At 36.2% G+C, this 26,121-nt stretch overlaps 1 long non-coding RNA gene across 1 annotated transcript in view; it reads left to right on the top strand.

The window, feature by feature from the left end:
* Positions 1 to 13,337, top strand: part of LOC128640102 (uncharacterized) — a 75,574-nt gene extending 62,237 nt beyond the window's left edge. Inside the window, exons 2-3 of the long non-coding RNA XR_008399290.1 lie at positions 12,292 to 12,444; positions 12,975 to 13,337. This is a non-coding gene — a long non-coding RNA (uncharacterized LOC128640102). The remainder of the gene's footprint in view (positions 1 to 12,291; positions 12,445 to 12,974) is intronic.
* Positions 13,338 to 26,121: the final 12,784 nt, after the last annotated feature.

Here is a 26,121-nt window from a genome sequence, read left to right as displayed (position 1 = left end):
CCCATGGTGTATCTCTTTCACGTTACTCCTAAATTCCCCTTCAAACAGCACACAACACTCTTCCAATTGGCTATATGTAGCGCAAAACAAGTTATCCCCAGGCTATGGAAATCAGAATCCGAACCAACATTATCAATGTGGCTAGCGCAAATGAGAATTAACTTAACGTTAGAAAGGTTTTATTATTATAAAGTAGGAAGACTAGATTATTTTGCAGAAATGATGTTTTTTTGGGAATCACATTATCACCTTAGAATATAGCAAAACAAGGGGTACACATGCACTGATGCGGCATTCCTCTCCCCCCCACCCTTTATCTACCTTATTTACCTTAGCTACCTTCTTGAAATTAGTAGGCCCTGACACAAGATGTTACAAGTCAAACAAATATTTTGGAAATTACTTCATATATATATATATATATGCGTGTACTTTTTAAGATGCTCACTGCATAAGAGATGAACATTGAAAACACTTCACTATCTTGAATTTCTAAGTATAATGCTCCCTAACTGTTCTGGAAAATAAATATATGACACAGTTCTCAATTGATACAGGGACCCAAGAGAAAAACTTTGTACCAAAGCAGTAACTCTGATGGACTTGAACAATATTCTACTTCCTGTTTTTGTTTTTGCTTTTCTTACTTTTGTGTATATTGTATCTGTTTCTGTGGAGAAACCTTTTGTTTGTATGTGTATTTGTATTTGTCTTTTGACATCTTGTACACCTTTGATATATCTCAATAAAGAAAAGATAAATATAAGATATAGATTCAGATTATATAACAAACAGATATATATTGATGAAATCTTAAGTAAAACATTAAATCTATATGGCTAGACAACTTGAACCTCTTTTATATATTATATTTCGAAATGAATTCCTCTATGAAAACAAAGGGTTACTTTTGAACCCAACAAAACTGATGAACACAGAGAGAGGAAATAGGCATTGAGAATGGCCTCTTTTGGGCCTAGTACTGAAGAAAGCCAGATGGGGAAAATCAGCAGACCAGAGCTGCTTTAGAGGAATGAAAAAAAGGGGGAGAAGAAAAGGAGAGAAGAAGGAAAGAGCAGGAGGGGTGGGGGGGAGGAGGAAGGGAGATTGAGCCCCTATTAAAAACGTGTGTTATCTGAGATTTAGGAAATATAAAGAGAAATAGGGGGTTAATGAAACTCAACAAGTATAGATATTCTGAGGAATGATAGCTTATACGGGATCTGGGTCTGTGGTAACTAGCATAGTATGGTTTTTAATTGTTAAGTAATACCAGAGCACGAACCAGCGTCCTGCTAAACCCTATTAAAGGCAACTCTGGGGGGGGTGCCCAATATCTAATATGGAGGCTAAAATCTGTAGCAGGGGACTCTCTAAGGTAGAGTAAGTGAGAGAGCCTGTGAAAGTCAGTATATCATATCTCAACTGGATGTGATGCTCCAAGCTAAGAAGGGCCAGGTTCCAGAAATCATGTGCAGGGGACCTTCCTATTTGATAGAGAGATTAACCCCACCGTGAAGTAGGAATAATGTATTACCATGAGAGAACCATAGTAAGTTCCCATCAGGCAAAGGGACATATATAAATCAATGTTGGCAGAATATAGATAGAGTGAGAGTATAAGTAGGTATCCAAGATCTCTCATCGAGCTACATTTTATCAGGGGCTGACAGTGATAGAGTGTGAGGGACAATACCTCGTGTGTAATAAGTACTAGTGATTGCTAACACAACTTAGTTAATATCTAATGTTGAAAACCTTAATATAGGATGACTAGAATAAATGTAGGGAGATTCTTAAGGGTTTAGATATAAATATGGTAGAGTGTATCTCTCTCCCAATAGCAAGGGGTGCAGCGATATGACTTATGATAATTGAGCAGGATGGAGGTCTCAAGTCATATTCCCTAAACCAATCTAGTGGTTATTCAGAATGTAAGCTACCATATAATGCTAAAAATACCTCCACATAGGTTATGAAGCTGAAGAACCTCTATGAAAGTGTAAGTACCCACACAATAATGGCTATCATAAGAGGCAGTTATATGCTGAGAGCTAACAGTTAGACAATAAATCAATGCGAATATATATGTTGTATAATACATAGCATGAACTACATATGGTTAAAAATTAAACAGCTAATATTCTAACCGGTAAGAATGGGTATCTAATATATTCATTGCAAGGCCTCAAACTCAGCATCAGAGTGGGCTGTAAAATGTGGAGGTATACTAAGTTGAACTACATAACTTTCACTTGTAATAGGAGTTTCATCAGTAGGATATATATATTAATCAGTAACTTTCATAGCTTATACATACAGTAGAGACTATAATCTGTAATCATGTGAGCCAGCAGCAAGAGTATAAATATGCTCCATGCAAGTGACACTAAAACAAAACCATTGAGTTACATAGGCAAATAATAGTAAACATGTAGTAACACTAAAACGTTTACCCTATACAGAAGTTAATAATAATTAGGGGTATAGCGTATTCAAACGTAAATAAACCAAACCTCCAAGTATAAAAAAAATAACTGGCATTGATAATATTAAAGGGTATGGTGCATATGAGGTCTTATAAACTGGGCTTTAGAACCTAAGTACCAGGGGCTAGAAATTATGAGGCAGACAAAAGTGGTCAATAATAATCCACTGTAAATGTTCTCATATCCTTTGCAGATTACCCCACACCATGTCTTGCAGGATTCAATTCACAGGTAGTCTCAAATGTGAGGAGAGAGCACTTTGACTTGAGCGGCGTGTAACTGCCTGACCGTTCATTGAAAGGGAGCCAAGATTTACTAAGTCCGCACTGAGAGTCCTGTTGTGCCAGCGGTGTTACCGTGGTGAGTATCAAAAGGCTTCCATATTCTTTAAGGACGGCCTTGAGTGGGGAGAATAAGTTCTCCGTAACTTGCCTGCCATAACCGCCTACGCCTTCCGGGGACTTGTAGAGAAAAGGTAGTAGAGCCTCTTGGTGTCGCTGATAGGTAGATAGCCGAGTCTGGGGAAAGTTCACGGTAATGGTCGGAGCCGCTCTCACTGGATCCGATGAGACAGCAGTGGTAGGCCTCGGGCATTCAGATCATGGCTGCATCAGGTCACGTCTACCTGCTCCCGGCAAAATATCAGGTGAAGCCTGTGTAGCGAGCTGTTCCTGCACTTGTGTACATGAGAGCATTGTTGGTGACAATAAGTCTTCTGCCGGGCTTTCTACAAAGGTGTCACAACAGGCTGGGTGAGCAGCGCCATCTTGGTTGCGCAGTTCCGTGAAGATAGACCGTAAGTCGTGAGACTGTCTATCAATTTTATTGCATAGCCCTTCTAGTAGCGCAACCAAATGTGCAGGAAGCTCTTCCATCTTCAGCACCCTACAGGGGTATTATCAACCGGCTCTGATATAGAGTTATGCTTCTAGTCACAAGTTGAGCTGGCTAGTCTCTGCGTCGGTTTCACACCCGACAGGGAATATCCTGAGCTCTTGGTATAAAAGCTACGCTTCAATAAGTGTTGTGAGCTGGTTGTAATAAGATAGAAATTCTTAGAGCGCCATAATATGGTAATTTAATGATAAAGCTTCAGGAGCTCTGTAATGGCGCGTCTAACTGCTTTGGTAGTTGGCTCCTCCCCCGCATATCTTTATTTTTATATGTATATGTGTAGGGAACAATGTTGGTTTGTTATATTTTAGGTTATTTTGTGATGTATAGACATCAATTGGTTATTTAAAAGTAACTCCTGATATTATGCCCACACATTTCACAGTATGATCATTGGAATGTCGGAATAAATTATGCTATTAGTTTGTGAATTTAGTCACATTCTTGTTTTGTATGTTGATCACATCTGCATATGTAATGTAATTGTTTTTTTAAATATTACACCTTTAATTGTATATATATTTTTGTGATGACAAGGCGTAAGTGTGAATAAGCAATTAAATTAAAAACGTAACACTTTATTTAACATATATGCAGACAGACAAAAAATGGCTCTAATTGGAGATGGGTAATGTCACAACCACCTCATAATTCACAATACTCCAATTGCAAGTCAAAAATTAAATACAAATAGGTCATGTGGATAGGGGAGAGAGATGGTGTGGAGTAAACAGAATGTATAGGGATAATGAGAATCAGCAGTCATGCATTCAAATATCAGACACACTATGCGCTTAAAGGCGACCTCCTGTCTGAGTACTGCTTTAATGTAACAAAGTCAGCCGATTGCTATCTCAGTCCCTATTATTAATCCATCATTCACATATACATATAACAGTCCCCGTATAGGGTTAATGTACTAAATAAGTTCCTCCTAATTATACCAGCAAAAATAGTCAGAATTGCTGACCCACAAGGCCTCACACAAAGGCTATTAAGTATGGACAAGAAACTAAGTAACAGACAAGTAAACAAACAAACTTGCCCACTGGCTACGCCCACCGACGTGTTTCCGTCACTAGTACGTGACTTCCTCAGGGCATAGGCTGGCCCAGCGTTCATCTCTGCTGTATATACCCATCTGTTGCCAGGGTCACGGCATTCAAATGCTGAAGTGTTTTACCGCATAGCGGGTAATAATAAAACTCATGAAGAATTGCTTATGATAGTATGCAATTCTTTTTGCAATTAAAGCAATCTATGTACAATAAATGGGATGTTTTTTATTTATACAGAATGTATTGCTCAGATTTGCACAACCTTTAACAGGATGTAATGCCTATTTGAGATACTATTAGGTGCTATATTAGTTCACCTAAAAAGATAAAATTACTTATTAGGAATATATTAGACATTAACCCTGTAGTAGTCACTCAGCTGTTTGGCCTTAACCTGGTATGCATTGGTTGTGTACTCACAATACTGAAAACTCATTATTTATGTGATCTTGAACTCAGTAAGTTTATTCGTTCACATATGTATAAAGCAAAAGACATATGTTTCAAGATCAATTGCTACTCTTTGCTTTAAGGATATTTTTCATAGATACCATAGTTTAAAGTTTGTCTGATAGTATGTCTTACTTTAGAATGTGTACACCGGTTATCTCAAAACTGTATAGTGAAGGGTTAATGTCTATTCCATCAAAATATGTGTCCCTTTTTGGACAATTGTATGGGGGTTATAGGAAACTTTTATAGGAGATAGCTTCATTTAAGCCTTTGGGGGAAGCTAATTGCAATTCATGAATCCAATGTGATGTTACCACTTCTCCCTTTAAGTTTCAATTGTTCAATCGCAAAAAATGAAATATCGTATTTGTTCCCTCGATGTACTGTATTCATATGGTGGGCCACGGGTACGTTACAGTTCCATTTTATGTCCCCTATATGTTCGAGTACTCTAGTAAGTAATTCTCTAGAGGTTTCACCTACATAAATCAGGGGACATTTGCACATTGCAACGTAGATCCCTCTCTGCAATCTGCTGTTCAGAAAGTCCGAGATTTCATATTTCTTATTTGTTTTGGGGGGGGGGTGAAGATTTTTGTGGGGGCCACATTTTGCGTGCCTGACAACGTCCACATTTAAAGAAAGCTTTTGTCTCTTTCAACCATGTTCTTGGTTGTGTTTGTGAGAAATGACTGTTTGTTTTAGATTTTCTATTTGTTATTATTGGTTTATCTGTGATAACCTCTGTAAGTTCATCATCCTCTTGGAGCACAAGCCAATGTCTTTAAAAGATATTATGAATCACATTATTCTTGTCATCAAAGGTTCCTATTATTCTGATTGTTTGTTCTTGATCAGGCTTCATTATGTTATTTGGCTTATCCAGGAGTAGTATGGATCTCTCTAGAGCCTTTGTTCTCTGGTAAGTTTTCTTCAGGCATCTATTTGGATAGCCTCTTTCTTTAAATCTTCGCCTCAATTCTTTTGCCTCAAGTTCAAAATCTGCTTCTGTGCCGTAAATATTGTCCAAAAGGGATACCCATCCTTTGGCTTTTTGGGTGATAGCTTTCCTATTGAAGGAGACTATTTGTAGATGTGTCTTTTCTATACAATTTCGTACTTAAAGATCCATCTTCCTCTTTTTTAATTTCCAAGTCTACAAAGGAGATACAAATTTCATCAATTGTAGATGTGTATCGTATCCCATAGGGGTTATCATTTAACCACTGCATAAAGTTGGTAAAGTCATTTCTTGTGCCCGTCCACAGAATCAGCACGTCATCAATATAGCGGATATATAAATTAATGTATTGCATAAATGGATTCATGTCTTGATTGAGAACACTAATGCTCTTAATCCAACCCAAAAACAAATTGGCATATGTAGGGGCACAGCATGTGCCCATTGCTGTACCCCTGTTTTTTCAAATATATCCAATTGTTAAACAGAAAATAATTGTGCTTGAGCACAAAATCTAGCAGGTCAATGATAAGATCATCTTCTGCATTGCCTGTCGGATTCACTGATTGTACAGCTTCTCTACCTAAAGTATGTGAGATATTAGAATACAGACTCTCTACGTCAATACTGGCTAGTAAGGTATTCTCCTTTACTGTGATGTCTGCCAGACACTTCAGAACATCTTTTGTGTCTTAGACGTAATATGTTAGAGTATAGACAAAATCTCTTAGCTTTTTATCAATAAAGACACTAATGTTCTCTGTGAGGCACCCATTGCCAGAGACGATATGTCTGCAAGGTGGTTATTTTAGGTGTTTATGAATTTTGTGAAGACTGTAAAAGGTAGCTATTCTTGGTGTCATGTTACACTTAAATTGGTACTCTGCTTTCATGATCAATCTTTCTCCAAAGCCCCTATCCAAAATTGACTTTAATTACTTTATGAACACCTCTGTAGGGTCATGTTTGACTACTCAATAATTATCTGTATTATTTAAAATATCCAAACACATTTTAAGATATTGTATGTTGCTCATGATGACCATATTGCCGCCCTTATCGGCACTTTTGATTGTTATATCTGGATTGTTTTGAAGATCAATCATGGCTTTCCTTTCTTTAAAGCTTTTTTCCTTTTTGATCTTACTTCTATTATTTAGTGCTTCAGGTTCAGTGGTAACTAAAGAAACACATTTGTCAATGATTGGATATTTAGAGATTGTAGGCATAAAATTGCTCTTGAGTTTAACTATGCTGCCTTTAGTGATATCTTTGGGGTATTTATTTTCATTAATTAGTGTTAACATTAAGTTTACCATTTCATGGTCTTCTTCTTCAATACCCATATCACTTAGACAGTTATTATTTGAGGCTTTGTGAAATTTATGTAATGCCAGTTTCCTGGCAAATAAATGTGTGTCCTTAATCCAATTAAATGTGTCAAAACGTGGAGTAGGTATAAAGCAAAGCCCTTTGGATGAAAGGGTGTAATGTTCCTTTCTTAAATCAATATCAGTCAAATTAATAATCTGTAAATCACCATCTTTTATTTCTGTTTGTTTGGTGGTTTTAATTTGTTTAATTGCCTGGTTCTTATAGTCCTTTTTTGGGGGAATAGGTCCCTCTCTAAAAAAATCCTCGTAATTGAGAGTTCCGTAGATGCAGTAATTACATTTGCTGATGGTGTTTGAACTTGTTCCTCATCTGAGGGTTCTGAATCTGTGGAGGAATTATCTGATGTGCTAATTTTACCCCTGGGATCCTGTGTATATCTGAGATTTCTGCGTCTATAGTTTGCTTTGTATATGTTCCCTTTTTGGTGGTCAGACCAATCTCTCTGCAGTTTTCTATTTTTAGCCTCACTTAATTCTTCCTTCAGTTTGTCAATGTGAAACTTGAGTTTTGGTCTAGAGTTTGGAAATCTTTGTGTGTTGTAAACTTATTTGTTTGAATTTTAGCTTCATCTACTAATTTGGTTAGTTGTTCATATTGTTTCCTCTCATACTCTAGTGTAAGTTTCATTAAATCTAAGGAGCATTGCGTGAGGATTTCCTGCCATCTTAATACAAAATTTTTGTCAGAAATATGAAAAGAGGGTGCTATTTGTATCCTGGTATTTGGGTGAACTAATATAGCACCTAATAGTATCTCAAATGGGCATTACATCCCATTAACGGTTGTGCAAATCTGAGCATAACATTGTGTATAAATAAAAAACATCTCATTTATTGTACAAAAATTGCTTCAATTGCAACTAAAATATCGCCTTCTTTTGACTTGCGACATACTATCATACACGATTCTTCATGAGTTTTATTATTACCCGCTATGCGGTAAAACCAGTGGCGGCTGGTGAATTTTTAAGATGGTGGTGCACAAGACCCCGCCCCTTTGAAAAAGTCACACCCCTTTGAAAAAGCCACATCCATTTGAGAAAGCCACGCCCATTTGAACCAGCAGTGTTTTTGGTTGTTGTCTTGTTGAAATATCCAGACCCAGTGTAACTTCAACTTTGTGACTGATTCCTCAACATTATTCTCAGTTTGTAGGACACAGTACACCCCTGTATGAAAAGCAACAGTGAATTGCACTTCCCCATTTCCACACAGGACATGCCTTACTCCACCCATAACACACCCAGGATGCACTACCATGACCCCACAACTTTAGCTAAGGACCCATCCATAAAACACTAGTGATCCAGCTGATAAGTCTAATGTTAATCTTAGTTACTGTGTTTCAGAGTAAAAGATTTTTGTATTTAATTAGCACGCATTACAAATTTTTTGATTGACATGCCTGGCTGACATATGTATTTAGTACTTATGTACTAAATACATATGTCAGCCAGGAGTCATGTCAATCAAAAAACAAGGAGTCTTTTAGAGATGAAAATGTATTATTAAAAGGGTAGAAAAATGTACAAAGGTTACCTAAAAACTGCCAGGATTCTTAAAACCATTGGGGTGTGCGTGACCCACGTGCGGTTAAATAAACATTGCAATGTGGTTAAACACATAGGTAAACATTGCAATGTGGTTAAACACATAGTAAAGTCCCATAGGGAGCAGAACAGATGGTTTTTGGCAGTTACATGGAACTTCTTCTGATTGGGTGAGCAGCCATGCCACTTACCATCTCCAATACATGGAACTTTACCCATATGTTTAACCCTTTTGTGAAGGGTTAAACTGATTGTGATGGAAACATAACATGCTCTAACAAATGAACACAGTAATTAGAATATCCCTTTAATAGCAACCAAATTATTAGTGTGTAAGCACATATAAGGTAAAGATTTTCCAATATAAATAGGCATTTCTTCAGAATATGTATTATCATAAGAATAACATATTGAAACAGCTGCACAGAGGAGTAATCATTACAATAAGTGCCACTAATTTTTCATTAGAACAAATTAAGAAGTAAAAATGTAATACAAGAAACTACCATTTTAATTCACTTGTGATAAAGGTATAAAACAATGCAAAATTAATGAATCAGCAAGTTCCTTTTTAAAGTGCATTTTCAATTGACTAATTCCATTTAAGATTTTGAGATACATAGAAGAAAACAAACTCTGGGCCTCTTAGTTTGTGCGGTCAAAATATATTCAACTATTTATGCTTCAAATCAAATTAATTACAAATAAAATGTCAAAACACTAGTAGTATATATATCAATACTGTGACCATTACAAACGATCCATCTGTGTAACTGACACAGCATTATGCTTGTGCTGACATCTGTGCAAGCTTTTATTGAGTGCATGTGCCAGCACACAGCAGCTAACTACTAAAATTAGCCATATCACCTTGCATAAAGAGGGTGCAGTGCAGTTTCCCTGACAGACACACAATGTATACGATCTGTATACTCACACTACAAGCCTGGAGATAATCCTTGAGACCATGGTGGCGTATTACCAGGAGATGCGCCTTCTAGACAGGAGGATCTGCTGCGGTGTGCCTTGTTCTATTTGTCAGCAGACACGGAGGATCCCTCAGCCATTAGTGTGTGTGAGGCGAGCAGCAGCAGATAACGGTGTGTGCAGTGTCTCTGAATCTCTCTGTGACCTGTCTCACACAGTCACTCCTCTCTGCTCAATGGCTAACTCCAAAATGAGTTTTTCGCACTGTTGATGTGGGGGAGGAGCCCTGATGACGTATCCGGCATTGCGTGGTGCAGCCTATCAGAGCACAGGCTGAACTTGAACATGTCCCCACTCGCACAGTTCAGCCTGTGTGATTAAGCATCATACGGAATCGCTTGGAGTCTGGTCCAGATGCCTGCAGTGAACATACACATCACTGACAGGCATGATATAGGGCTCTACCGAAAGTGCGATTTAAAAAAAAAAAAACAACACACATAAAAAAAAGTTTTTTTTTTTTTTAAAAAAAATCAGAATTTTATATTTTGGGGTTAAAAATAAAATATAATTTTTCCAATAGGGGGCTATTGGAAAAATTATATTTTATTCAGCATAATTTTTTTCCCCTCATCATCTTGCCAGGGGGGCACGTGCGGGAGTGCACAAATGGAGGAGCCTACACTGGGTAAAACACTTCCGCATTTGAATGCCGTTACCCTGGCAACAGACGGGTATATACAGCAGAGATGAACGCTGGGCCAGCCCTATGCCCTGATGAAGTCACGTACTAGTGACGGAAACGCGTCGGTGGGAGTTTGTTCTTTTGTTATGTTACAGAGTGGCTAGCGGTCTCATAATATCGCTCCGCAGATACATACTAATGGTCTTTCAGATTGATATTATCTGTTACTTAGTTTCTTGTCCATACTTAATAGCCTTTGTTTGAGGCCTTGTGGCTAGTATAATTAAGAGGAACTTATTTAGTACATTAACCCTATACGGGGACTGTTATATATGTATATGTGAATGATGGATTAATAATAGGGACTGAGATAGCAATCAGCTGACTTTGTTAAATCAAAGCAGTACGCAGGCAGGAGGTCACCTTTGAGCACATAGCGTGTCTGATATTTGAATGCATGACTGCTGATTCTTATTATCCCTATACATTTTGTTTACTCCTCACTATCTCTCCCCCCTATCCACATGGCCTATTTGTTTTAATTTTTTTACTTGCAATTGGAGTATTATGGATTATGAGGTGGTTGTGACATTACCCATCTCTGATATCTCCAATTAGAGCCATTTTTTGTCCATCTGCATATATGTTAAAGTGTTAAGTTTTTAATTTAATTGGATATATTTACAGTGTTTAATTCAACACTTGGCTTAAATGCCAAAAATCCCCTAATCCCCCCAAAGTAAGTGTGAACAAACAATTTCAAACTGCTAAAAAATGTCTGATTGGTGTTCAAATAATAACGCCACATAGTACGCCCACACATACGCCATGTGATAAATTGTTCAGCACACTTCCGATTGGATCTTCTTATAATGACAGGGTGTAGGAGTGAATGGGATATCCATGATTTCCAACACTGTGATTGGTGGTCATGCAATTACATCATATGGATCATCTACGCATGCGCAATGTGTTTAGGGGAACGCCATTAAAGGGTTATACAATTGAAAATCGGCATTAGAGTATTGCTTTGGTGTAAGTCAATGACAAGGTTCACGCATATGCAATGTGATCAATTATGTACCATCCCTCTTATTGTAACTTTTTATGATGACAGGGCATAGGCATGAATAGACTACCTTTAGCTGCTAATACTTTGATTGGTAATCATATAATGACATAATTCATGCATGTGCAGTGTGATTAAGGAAACACTGAAGAGGGGTATTTAAATGCAGATCGGCAATAGCTAGTACTATTTTATGTTTTTAGCAAATTTTAATTAAAGTATTTTTATTACACTTTATTTGCCGATCTGAGTTTGTTTGAGAAGAAGGAGTACTATCGATCATCCTGCAGTATTTGGTTTGGGCTATCTATCCTTCTGGGATACTAGTAGTTGTGAAGACTAGCTACATCAGGAATCTCTCGGGTGGTTTAAGCCAGCTGGACGGCTTCTAACAATTCAGCCTGCACAATTAGCACTAACTGGGTGCATATGAAACTGTGATTACATTTCTTTGTCACTTAACCACTTTTGAAGTTAGAAGATATTACACTATTGGGGCGCCCTGTTCCTGTTTATGTCTTTTAGATCAGATGCCACTTTGTTCAAGCAAGAGTATATTTGATGAGAAAGCTACCTCTGGGGATTTGATATCTAAGACTTTATCCATCATCTTTTAGATTTGTATATGTTCGCCCTCTCATTCTACTTGTGTTGATTGCTTAAAGGGTTGCCTAGTGCTCTTTTACTTTACTGGAAAGTAGATTTTTTTCAAAGAATATAACATTCATCAAGTGTCTTTCTTTAAGAATGTGATGCATTTGTTTACTTTTTAAAGTACTTCTTTAAGTATGCATGAATGTTGTTTTTGCAGATACTCAGCTTTCATCTCATCATATCTAGCCCTACAGCTGAAGATTATGAAAATACCATCAAGTAATGATTATTTCAATAAACATCAGAATGATCAAGATGCTAAAAGATCTAAGGGGAACAAAAAATGCCCTCAGTGACTACAGGAGAAGATGTAAGCAACCAAACTGTACATGTCATACAGAAACACACACAAGAGGGCAATACATTTTACAATATATGAGTAACGATTAAATAAGCAAAGCTTGTGATGTTTAAATATAAATACATATTAGACTGACCCTGAAGACAACCTTAAGAATATTGTCCCAAATCAAAGGCCTCAAAAGATTGGCAAGTCACTCTAAATATGTGCATTATGAATACTTTGTTGGAAGGTTGCAAATACATTCTGTATACACATGACAGGATCACACAGTACTAGCATACTTATGATCACAAAGGTAGAAGACAAGTCAGCAAAGCTGGGGCAATGCCACCAAGGCACACAGCAGAAGGTGGACCCTTCCATAAATCACATTCCAGTCAGTTACCACTACTGGTTCAATACTGAAGTGGAAGAACTTAATTTCAACCAATTGTTCAATAGAAATTCAGTAATTGGCATTTCAATTTACATATTTTTAACATCTACAAAGGTCCTGGGGCTGTAAATTGTAATAGTCCCTTTGCCTTCCTTTTCAGCTGATTCCTAGAAAGCAAGCCAAATATGCTGCATTTAGTACTCTGTCTGGAGACTCTCATAAGATCTGACAATTGGGGCAGGAAACTAAAAGTTACTTTGGATAAGTGAATTGAATTGCTGTGAACATTGAATTACTCTAGGAGTCTGTAACTTTTGTCAAAGATCATAGTGATACAATTATTCTGGTAGTGAATTTACTGTCTAGAAAACGTAATCATTGACCTAGTGTTTGCAGCCACCATATCATCTATTGCATCACTCACTATAGAGTTCCAAATTGCCTCTGGAAGCAGCATCAGCACAAGAACGTGCGTCGGGAGCTTCAAGAAATGGGTTTCCATGTCTGAGCAGGAGCAGCTGTACACAAGCCTCACACCAACATACTAAATACCAAGTGTCAACTGTAGTGGTGTAAAGCACACTACCACTGAACTCTGTAGCAGTGGAACTCTGGCAAAAACATATTTCATTATTTTCTTTTTACTGTTAGTACATAGATGACCTTGTAATTATTTGGATATTTAAAAGTAAATGAGATGAATATTAGCTTCACTATGGTTGTTTTCTAGGAAAGCAATTCCATATTTGGATGTAATATTAAGTGTATAGAGGTAAATCTGTGTAGGAAACCAACTGCAGGAAACACATCGTGTCATCAGGGGCATAAATTAAGAGATGTTAGAATATATTTAGCATTACTGACGCCATTTTATGTAACCACCATTTTGAGATGTGTTTATTATATTTCATTATAATGTAGCTTATTATGTGAAGAAAATAGGCTGATGTTAGAAATTTTTGTATCTCAAGAATGGCCTTGTAATGACCTTGGCGATGCGTCTGGATACACCGTTATCTAAAACTGTTAGTTTCTCTGCATAATTTTGTTTTTCTAAAATTTTACTGTGCCCCTTTGTTCTAACTCACGCTATGTAAAATGGTGTGATTTATGATACGTCATTGTTTAACCCCATATACTGTAACCATTTTCTATAAAAGTATGGTGCGCTTTTTAATAAACAGAAAAGTGATTAGATTTTACTTGCTGTGTGTCTAGAACAAACTGACACCCCCCCTCTTAAAATAACGCCTAACAAGAGCAATCCCAAAAGGACAATATATGCAGGTACAAATAAATTCTACCTCCAATGAAGGATATAAAAAACAAGCAGATTATATGACACTAAGGTTTCTATGATGAGGATGCTATTTAGGCCAACTAGAAAAAGCTAGGACACAGGATGATCATATGGAATGAGAAAAGCTATTGACTCCAAAAATAATAGAATAACAGGGATACAATTAAAAAACATTCTTTGTCACTACTTTGATTAAAGAGTATAGGTCCATATGCATGATAATTAGAAAAAAAGAGTGGAGCGCTAATTAAGGAAGGGGAGTTCTATAAGTAAAACAGCTATTTCAGATGCAAAAATCTCTCTCTTACTACAGAAATAAATAGCTAGTTAAAATTGCTAGATATGAAATATGAAAAAAAAAATGCATTCATTGTTGGATAAGACTAGTACTGTATAAGAAGACAATGTAAAATGAATAAATGTATTAATTGTTGAAATGGAAACTCGTATTGTATAGGTAGGTAGGCAATGCAACACTTATTTATTCAATAACAATATTTTTTGCATTCATAGTATAGGAAAGAATATGTTGTTTTCAACTAATTATGCAGACAGTAATGTGTAGCATTAGTGTGGTGCTACTTGGTTTGGATTGAATTCTAACAGAATAAAGCTACAATTTGTCGGCAGAGTTGTAGCCTCTGCCCACAGATGCTGGGTATCCACATTATGAGTAGACATGTGCGATTCGGTTCAATTCGGAAAATTCGGAGATTTGGATCGAACCGAATCTCCGAATTAAAATAGTGCAGAATCTACCGAATAAATCCGAATTACTTCGGATTTATTCGGTAGATTCGGATGGCCATGGATTACACTAGTATTGTACAGTATATTAGGTTATATCACTCTGCTATGGGTTACACCTAATGTACAGTACATAATACTAGTCTAATCCCATCTAACACTTACCGAAATTCCGAATTTCCGAAACGAACCGAACCGAATCCAGCCAAATTTATTTGAATCCGAATGAATCCGTAACAAATCCGAACCGAATTTATTCGAATCCGAATGAATCCGAAACAAATCCGAACCAAATTGATTCAAATTTTTCCGAATTCGAATTGCTCCGAAACGAAATTCAAAAAAATCGGAATTGATCCGAACCAAATTTTTTCGCCATGCACATGTCTAATTATGAGTCTTTGAGAAAGTTACGTGATCCCTAACGAAACATGTTTGACTCTTTATTACTGCACCTTGTTGGATTGCAAATAAAGAATTTGCTTTCACTTTTTTTACCCTGACTGGCTAAAGTCGTCATTCTGTGTGCAATAAACATTTCAGGATTGTTACTAATATACTGTACTACTCTATCTGTTTCAGATACATTTAAACAGCAGGTAAAAGATTAGAGGCTTCACTTTGATATGGATGACAGATTACTACTATTTTTTTTTTTAACATTTTGTTTTTGTTAATGGAATTTAACAGCATTTATGATGTCTGACAGTTTCAAAAGTCAAAGATTACCAGAGCAACTTGAAATAGATACATCAATGACATCATGAAACCAAACAGGAATAGTGTCTTTTTTAAGATATATTTATTTATTGAGTTTTCAAAGATAGACTATATAAAAATTAACAAGACAATAAGCATAAAACAAATATTACGTAGCAATGAAAAAAAACATGACATGCTGTATTACAATCTTTAGAAAATGACACAATAAGAGCCTGAAAGTTACATTTTATAAAGAGGGTTCACTAAGGCATAAAATATACCCACGTAACCAGTGAAACTATTGTAAACATCAGCACAGGAATGTAAACAGAAATAACTAAGGTTTGCATAATTGAAGGCAGATAAGAAAGACTGTGGTCACAAGAGATTATATAACACATTCTATGAACAATCAAAACCATGGGGCATATTTATCAATCTCTGTATGGAGCTTGATGCCCCTTGTTTCCGGCAAGACTGAAAGCTCGCCGGAAACAGAAGTTTTGAAGAAGTTATGAAGCAGCGGTCTAAAGACCACTGCTCCATAACTTGTCCGCCTGCTCTGAGGTCGCGGACAGAAATAAATCCGATCGAATCCGATCGGGTTGATTGACACCCTCTGCTAGCGAATCTACAGGGGGCGGCATTGATAAATGCTGACTGCGTATACTTTCAGCATTTATCGATGTGCAGCGGACATGATACGCTACTTCGTATCATGTCCGCTCGCACATTAATACATATGCCCCCATGTGCGAACAAGTATATGATTTGATTATTTTTTAACATAAGGACAACATTGACAAATTAATAAAAGGGGTAAAGTCATATTGGGTATCAAATCTCGATCCAAGGTAAGGGGGAAGCAGGCTCCACTATAAGGTAAGAGAAGAGAAAAAAGGGAGGTTTCTCTCTCCTCTTGTCTCCGTTTTCATAATTTTTCTCATTCTGTTTTCTCTCTTCTTCCTTCTTTTCTTCTTTTGTCAGAGTAACAAACAATGATAGCACTCCACAGTGGGGCCTTGCCTGACAAACTTCATGCCTTACCGATGTTTCATCAGAGATCTGATTCAGTGTTATGGCTCTTTGTATACATTTGTTTCCTGTTCTATAGTGTTTAAGTGTATGAAGACTGTGCACAAATAAAGATTATCTTACACCGTAGCTAATTTTTATTGAAACTTCTTTTTTTTGTAAATAATGAAGTTAGGCAACTGTCTGATGGATTTAAAAGGACATGAAAGTAAAAATTAAAATGTTAGTTAAATAGAAGCATTTTTGAATAATACTTACATGAGAAAAAAAAGTTTCCAACAAAAGTGATCACTGTTTCAGAGGGATATGCACATCCATACCTCCCAACTGACCCAGATATTGTAGAGTTGGGAAGTCTGTTCACTGTCTCTTCCACAACAGGGCAAATGTGTTGGTTTCCAATGACTGCCCAGCTCTGCCCCCACAACAAACCTATATTTTGTCTATCTCCAGCCACAGTACTCCCACGGGCTCCACCCCTACTGCCACAGCTCCACCCACAAGTCATCAGTGAACCACTGCTCACAAGTTCCCTTCACCTCCCTGTCCCTGAAATAATCTGGGAAATGATACTCTAAAGGTGGGAAAGACTTTTCTGCAAAAGAGAAAGGCTTTAAAACGTTTACATTTATACTATTAAGACAGAAATGTTTTGAAAGTTTGAATTTAAATTTACATTATTCAATAACAATTTAGTAATTTCTTAATCAGTTGATTGCGGTGTAAGCCAATACGCATGTAAGCTTTAATTTTGTTCTTAGCCAAACCTGACTCCATTAAAAAATTTTAAAATATTTTTAAAATATTTTTTGTGCTGCTGCTGGCTTGTAGAAGTAGTACTAGCCACCACTTTAATTTTATTTAAACTTAGTCTCCTGTCCAGCTGCTCCTTTGCTGGCCTGAAGACCATCTCCATAGAAAATAGCAAGTAAACAGTTTTTAATTAACAACCCCACGAGTAAGTATTGGACATATAGAAATATTTTTTCTTTCTTGTGAAGAACGATACATCTAAAACAAAATATTTGCCTGTGCACAGTTCTATCAATTATATTTCGGTGTCAATAATTAGTTGCTTTAAATCAATTGTTCTAACTACTAAAAAAAGTTGCACAATGGGATCAATATTGTTACAAACTTAAGGCCAGATTACAAGTGGTGCGCTAATAATAACTTGTGATGCAATAAGCAATATCGCTGGACTACGCTAACATTAGTCTGCACCTTGATATTACAAGTCTATGGTGTATGGGGTGGGAAACTATTCATGATTTCATACACAAATAATGAATCAATAGTCAATGTATAAGCAGTTAATATTACCACTTTGCTTATTAGAGAACATATATATATATATATATATATATATATATAGTATGCATACATGTATTTAGTATATACACATATTTTAACAAATATGTGCCTTTATTAGCAATGCATTAAAGAATTAAGTTACACTGTTTCACATGTTTCTCACACTGTTTTCTCTCTCACTGCCGTGTTCTCACAGAAGCGTCCTTATTTAGAAGGAGAAGAGGGGGCACATTCCAATGCTGGGCACTCTCTGTGAGATATTACACAATTTAGTTTTATAAAAAGCTATCAGTTAACTAACACAATTGATAAGTAATTTGATTGACATAATACATAGACACACCTGCTATACTGTTTTAATTATTAGACTTGCTAAGCAGGGTCGGATTAGCTTGGAAGGATTAGCTCGATGAAGTTCTTTGGGGGGGGGGGAGTTTCTGGCAACTTCTAAGAGAGAGGTCTAACATATGCCTTATTCTAAATCTGAAGATAAGTAACGTTTATAATCTAATCATCACCTTGCTATTACTGTTTTATGTTATTGTAATAAGTTAATAATAAACACTACTATTATTATACTGCATTCTCGTCAATTTCCGTTTCTCAGAATTAGTGAGAAGCGCACCCTTGTTTGTCAGGACATAACACATGGTAAATACCATTTACCAGAGAATGGTTAGCTAACTTGAGACCTGAAGTAAAGTGTAAGGGTTAAAAATAATTTTTCACAGGCGGCAGAGTTTACTATCTGAGCATCTTTGGGTAGCTCCCGGTTCCAACTTAAAGAAATTGAGATATTTTAACCAGTTGCCTACAAAATTTGCTTTTTGTTGACCTTCCTTTACACCCTTGGCAATTTATATACTGGGCAAACCCATGAAGCAACAAAAGGAAAACGCTGTTGCACAAACCTCCTGGATGAGGCAAACAATCCATTCAAACTGTGGAGAATACATTCCTGGCTTCAAAGGCGGCAAAGCCTTTAGTAAGGATATTTTTTTTATTAACCAGAGGTCTGGCCTAATTAATTGCACTCAGAGCAAAGTGCTACCGCAAGCTCACAGTAGCATTAACCAGCCACTTGTAATGGCTAGTTATTTAACGTGCTCCCGTAAGTGGGCAAATTTGCTCCTTTATGGGTGCACATATAAAAAGCGCTCCACTTGTAATCTAGCTCTAAATAAGTATGAGTTGTTTGGGTTCTTCATTTATATATTATAGTGCATTTTAGGTAACCTTCCTTACCAGGGCAAAGCTACTTAAATTGCTATTTTGCCTGTAAATAATAATAGTTGGCATATTATCTATAGAAGGCCCTATAGCTTTTTGCCCAATAGCTTTCAACTGACTTAGAGGTCCAAAAGTGTCCACTTTTGTGTCCATTTCTCCTATTCCTAGGTGACATATATTATGCAGTCCATCTTGTCAAGGGAGGTCTGACTTATAATGAGGTTATTAGGGTTCAGTTAGAAACACACCTTTCGTTTACATCTTGTACATTTTTAGGGACAAAGAAAGAAAAATTAAATAAGAGGTTTAAACAGCTTGTTCATATGAATAGACTATGTGAAACAGGCATAATATATGTTAGTTTAAATGTATAATACTTTTTCTTTTCCTGTATCTTTATATTTAGTAAAAGGGAAGCTTGTATTATCTATGTACTGTTGAAACCTCATTGAAACATAAATAAATCACAAAACACATAAAAAATATGCATATGTGGGTATGTATACATGCCCATATAAGTGTATACATGTGTATGTATGTGTTTATAGGTGTAAATATATATAAAACCCCCATAAATAAACACACACACACATATAAATATATACATATATATATATATATATATATATATATACACTGTATATATAAATATATATATATATATATATATATATATATATATATATAAAGACAGTTTGTGGAGGCTCCACACTCACTTTATACTTTTCAACTCCCCAGGGTGCATTCAATAAGGAAAAAATATATAGTGAAACGGTGTAATTTTACTAATACAAGGCCCCTTCAAATGTAATATATTAATTAGTATGAGTACATTATCTTTCTAAAACCAGTTAACTACACTGGAAATATATACAGGGAAGGGGGGTGCTGACTGTCTATTGAGTATAGGAATAAACAAAAGAAAAAGTTGACAGTACCCAGCACTCACATAATACCATAGGATAGCGATGATACCTGAAACCGGGTCAGTGTCAGAGACTGGTAGTGTTATAAAACTTAACTTTTACTATTATCAAGGTAAAATTGGTAAATTGTACCAAAAGGGGTACTACATAGAATTGTGTAAACACATACATTTAAAACTTAGAGTAAAAAAGAGGATAAGGACTGTTTATGTGAGACACAGGAACAGAATTATCTCCTGGGATAACAATTGGCCAAACATTGTTTTTGCTGTATGACAGCTGTCATATTGTAGTAAGGAATTTGTTGCTGTCTTTTTCCTGTATAAATCTGTTTTAAGTGTATTTCTCTCATCCTTATAGATCATGATGTCAAGGAATTCTACTTTTGATTCACTTATATTATAGGTTAGTTTCAGATTAAGGTCATTATTATTTAATAATGATATGAATTCTTTAAATTCATTGACACTCTCTGTCCAGATGATGAACAAATCATCTATGTAACGATTCCACATGCTTATATGTTTAGTGTATTGGGACATATCCTCTCCAAATACTTTTTTACGCTCCCACCACCCCAAATAGATGTTCGCATATGTAGGGGCACAGCTTGAGCCCATTGCGGTCCCCTGTACTTGTAGATAAAATCTATTGTTAAATACAAAATAGTTGTGTTTTAGGATGAAGTGTAATAGTCTCATTTTGAAATCATAGCGTTCTTTTTTATCATTAGATTGCATGTCCAAAAAGTATTTAACCGCATTGCAGCCTTTGTCATGTTTTATAGACGTGTAAAGTGACTCAACATCACATGTTATTAACAATGTTTGTGCGTCTACAGTTATGTTGTAAATTTTTCCAAGGATGTCCATTGTATCCCTGGTATAAGAAGGGAGTGAAATCACTATATCTCGTAAGTATAGGTCAAGAAACCTGCTAGCCTGTTTACATAAACTCCCTATACTTGAGACTATAGGTCTACCTGGTGGTTTATTTTTATTCTTGTGAACTTTGGGTAGAAGGTATAGCGTGGCAATTTTAGGGTTTTTAACTTCTAGGAAACGGTATTCCTTTAGGCTAATGCTCCCATTGATTTTAGCTTCTGTTATCAATTTGTTGTAGCTCACAACAAACTGAGTAGTTGGGTTCGAAAATAGTAGTTTATAGCATTTCTTGTCATTGAGTTGTTTATTTGCTTCCTGTATATACTCCTCCTTATCCCAGATAACTACATTACCCCCTTTGTCTGACGCCTTGATCACCACATCTTCCAATGTTTTAATTTCCATGAGGGCTTCACTCTCTATTTTACTCAAATTGAAGGTTTTCTTGTCATCGTTTATTTTCAAAAAATCAATCATGACCATATTTAGGAATACTTGTAGTGGGGGTACTTTATTAATTGTTGGCATAAACTTGGATTTGATTTTAAGTTTATTATCCAAAGTAATATCATTGGTCTGGGATACAATCCCCTCACTTTCATTCCAAAGTTCCACTAACGTGTCTAAAGTTCTTAACTCATCAGTGGTGGGGTCATTTTCAGTACTAAAAATCTTTTTCAGTGACAGTTTATGGCAGAACATGTGGAGGTCCTTAAGTAATTCAAACTTATCAAGGGATGGCGTAGGTGAGAAAGATAGGCCTCTGGCTAGAACTTTAATATGTTCTTGATTCAAAGTTCTTTTAGATATGTTAATTACTTGTAATTTATTTTCTTCTTCTACCACTTGGGTCTCCTGCCCCAATCTTCCCTCCTCATATGTTGGTTGTCCTTGACATACCCCCATCTTGTTCTGTCCCTTAGTGTTCGGTTCCCTCCCCTTGCCCCGTCTTGTTGTTCTTTTACCCCTGATTCCAATTGATCTGGTTTGCGACCTAAAAAATGACTGCTAGTAGTATTGCTGTGTTCAGTGTCGCTATCCTCCACAGTGGAAGAATCATAGTCTGATTGTGTGGTATCTTTAGGGGGCGGTAGACTGTTTACTGGTCTACGTCTGGGCATTTTTTCATCCCACGTAAAGATTCGTCCTTTCTCAAAGTCCTTTAAGTCACTTTTCATCTTACTGCATTTAGTCTGTATAATTTCCTTTTCCCTTTTGTCCAATTTGTCTCTCAGGTCTTTATAAGCCTGTTTGTCAATGTTGTAAACTTTTTGTAATGTTATGTTATAGTCCTCAATCTCTTTATTGAGTTCTATCATTACCTCAGCTTCATAATCTGATAAAATGGCAACCAGGATCTCTGAGCAATTAATAAGGGCTTGTTCCCACCTGTCTTTGTAGGAGTCTATATGGAAAGCAAAGGAGGGGAATAGGCGTACCCTTAAGCCTCTTGGTATAAGATGTTTAGCAAGGTACTTATCGTAAGCACTTTAATTCCAGAATGATGTGGTATGTTTTTTAATTAAGTGTCCTAAAGATTTTAATCCCTCCTCCCAATTATTAATTACAGTATCAATGTTACTTGTTTGGTCTTCAAAAGCTGCAAATGTTTTTTCAATGTCCCTCATGCGTTGATCATGACGGGTTTTGAAATCTTGTGATAGGCTAGAAGTCATTTTTAAATTAGTGTGTTTGATGCTAAGGATTCGTATGAATTATTAAACACCAAAAAAGAGAAAAACTGTCTTGAACAGCTAAGGAGTAATAGTAAAAATATATAGTGAAACTGTGTAATTTTACTAATACAAGGCCCCTTTAAATGTAATATATTAATTAGTACGAGTACATTATCTTTCTAAAACCAGTTAACTACACTGGAAATATATACAGGGAAGGGGGGGTGCTGACTGTCTATTGAGTATAGGAATAAACAAAAGAAAAAGTTGACAGTACCCAGCACTCACATAATACCATAGGATAGCGATGATACCTGAAACCGGGTCAGTGTCAGAGACTGGTAGTGTTAGAAATGTAACTTTTACTATTATCAAGGTAAAATTGGTAAGGTGTACCAAAAGGGGTACTACATAGAATTGTGTAAACACATACATTTAAAACTTAGAGTAAAAAAGAGGACAAGGACTGTTTATGTGAGACACAGGAACAGAATTATCTCCTGGGATAACAATTGGCCAAACAGTTCAGTTCAAAACTCGCACAAATGCACGGATTGCACTAAAACTATCTACAAAAGGGGATTGACCCCAACACCGTTATCTATACTGTGCAATACTGGCATAGGGAGAAAGAGCAGAGCTGTATGACTATTTGCTATATGAAGGAGGCAAGTGCCTATAATTATCAATTATACATTCCCAGGAGATACACAAATAAAGGTCTCACACGCACAGACAACGCCTGATGCGCATTTCGCCGCTAGCCCGGCTTTCTCAGAGGCTAACCAGAGTCTAATCATTAGCCCGGTATTTGTATTGTGCTCTAACAATCAGAAGTGGTTTCAAACACACACCTCTCGATTAGGCCTATCACGTGAGGTCTCCCGTCATTGGTCAGGAGTTGATCACATGTCAAAATGACGTTAGACTTGGTTATAGTAATTTCAGTAAACTCAGTTACGTTGACTTGTATAGCTTCGCAATGTATGCAAATTAATGGCTGATCATCTGTACTTCCAATAGTATGTTAGGCTTACAGGAACATTTAAGGAGTCTGATCATGGGGGTGCCGTTTTTGTTTTTGTTTTTTTTGATCCGTTATTTTAGAGTACCTGTGAAATATGTGAAATATTTGTTACGGAGTGCTCTCCCATCCTAATCACAAATTGTGTTTTCACACAGAGTAGGGATTTATCTATTTCAAATCCTATTACAAACTATCTCGTTGCATTATCCCACCATTGGTCAGAAGTTTTTCTCTTGTCTGATCGGAGTTACATATATCAGTTGTCATGGAGATATAAGTAAACACTGTTTGCAGGAATAGAGGATTATAATGTCAGTACTAGACTAGAAATTGATGACAATTATTTCAAGAATGTGTATGTCTTATCCTCAGATGACATAAAGAGGTTATATAGTAATGATATTTAGTCATTTTTAATACCGTATAAGTTTGCTGGAGTATATGTAGGGAGTTTAATTTTTAGATATAATTATTACTGTAACCACAAAGTCTTTATTAATTCACAAAGAATATATTAGCAAAGTGATAGATTATATATCCGACGAATAACCGTTCCTAGTATGTAACGGAGTATGTACTCATTTAGATCACAGATTGTATTTCACTGAGTACAGAGTTATATAATTCCGATACTAATGAAACAATGTATGTCGTTGTAATATAAAACCATTGGTCAGACGTTTACCATCTATTCTAATCAATGTGGCATATTTCAGTTATCATGAGGATCTAAGTGAACACTGCTTGTGGGAATAAAATATTGTCACAATATTTTGGCACGTTGGAAAATATTGTCACGATATTTTGGCACAATGGAATGCCAATCTTATCATTTTTCGCGTATACCCTCTCTCCCTCAAACGTAGTTTGAGTTCTTTTGCTCTCTTGAGGAAGACCGATTCATCTGTACAATTTCTCCTGATACTCAGGAATTCTCATGTAGGGATGTCTCTTTTTGTTTGTGCTGTATGACAGCTGTCATATTGTAGTAAGGAATTTGTTGCTGTCTTTTTCCTGTATAGATCTGTTTTAAGTGTATTTCTCTCATCCTTATAGATCATGATGTCAAAGAATTCTACTTTTGATTCACTTATATTATAGGTTAGTTTCAGATTAAGGTCATTATTATTTAATAATGATATGAATTCTTTAAATTCATTGACACTCTCTGTCCAGATTATGAACAAATCATCTATGTAACGATTCCACATGCTTATATGTTTAGTGTATTGGGACATATCCTCTCCAAATACTTTTTCACGCTCCCACCACCCCAAATAGATGTTCGCATATGTAGGGGCACAGCTTGAGCCCATTGCGGTCCCCTGTACTTGTAGATAAAATCTATCGTTAAATACAAAATAGTTGTGTTTTAGGACGAAGTGTAATAGTCTCATTATGAAATCATTGCGTTCTTTTTTATCATGAGATTGCATGTCCAAAAAGTGTTTAACCGCATCGCAGCCTTTGTCATGTTTTATAGACGTGTAAAGTGACTCAACATCACATGTTATTATCAATGTTTGTGCGTCTACAGTTATGTCGTTAATTTTTCCAAGGATGTCCCTTGTATCCCTGGTATAAGAAGGGAGTGAAGTCACTATATCTCGTAAGTATAGGTCAAGAAACCTGCTAGCCTGTTCACATAAACTCCCTATACTTGAGACTATAGGTCTACCTGGTACAGAGTCACTTTATTAAGAAAAAAACGAGCAACAAAAGACTATGTGGAACATATACCTGTGGCTCATGCAGTTTCTGTCAATATATTCATGATGAAAGAGAATTCTCTACACGTACTGGAAACAAGCGGATGCTTGGTTTTGCTAACTGTAGGACCAAAAATGTAGTCTACTGTCTCCTATGTGAATGTGGCATGAGATATGTTGGTATCACGACTCGAGAACTACGCACCAGAATAGGTGAGCACATTAATAGCATAAAAAATTGTGTAAAGGATAGAAGTAAAAACAAAACACTCACTCCGGTAGCAAGGCATTACCTAAAAAAAACACGGTACCAGACCACTTCTGAAAGTTTCTGTATTACAGGTCGTAAAACCTGGCATCAGGGGAGGTGACATTGAACAAATGCTACTCCAATCTGAATGTCGTTGGATTTTCTGGCTCAATACCCTTATACCGAATGGACTTAATGAACAAGATGGTTTCTCAGCATTCTTGTAAATAGTATCTGGTTGATTAACATGATACTAATAAATTCATGTACTTCCATAATTTTGGCAGGATTTTTATAATTATAGACTTGTGAACACAAATTAACAGCATCAGTTGTATTCAACTGTATTAAATTGAACTCTGATTTACTGGAATTAAGTTAATCACAATTCTGTTATTTGAAAAAATTACTGATGTAAATATTATCAACTGTGGAACCATCTCCCAATATATCATATTTTTTGAATAATCAGTCATATCAATATAATTGGGAAATAGGTTTTCCTTC

This window comes from Bombina bombina, chromosome 9 (genome assembly GCF_027579735.1).
Source record: "Bombina bombina isolate aBomBom1 chromosome 9, aBomBom1.pri, whole genome shotgun sequence".
NCBI classification, from domain to species: domain Eukaryota; kingdom Metazoa; phylum Chordata; class Amphibia; order Anura; family Bombinatoridae; genus Bombina; species Bombina bombina.
This window is presented reverse-complemented; position numbering and strand designations above follow the sequence as displayed.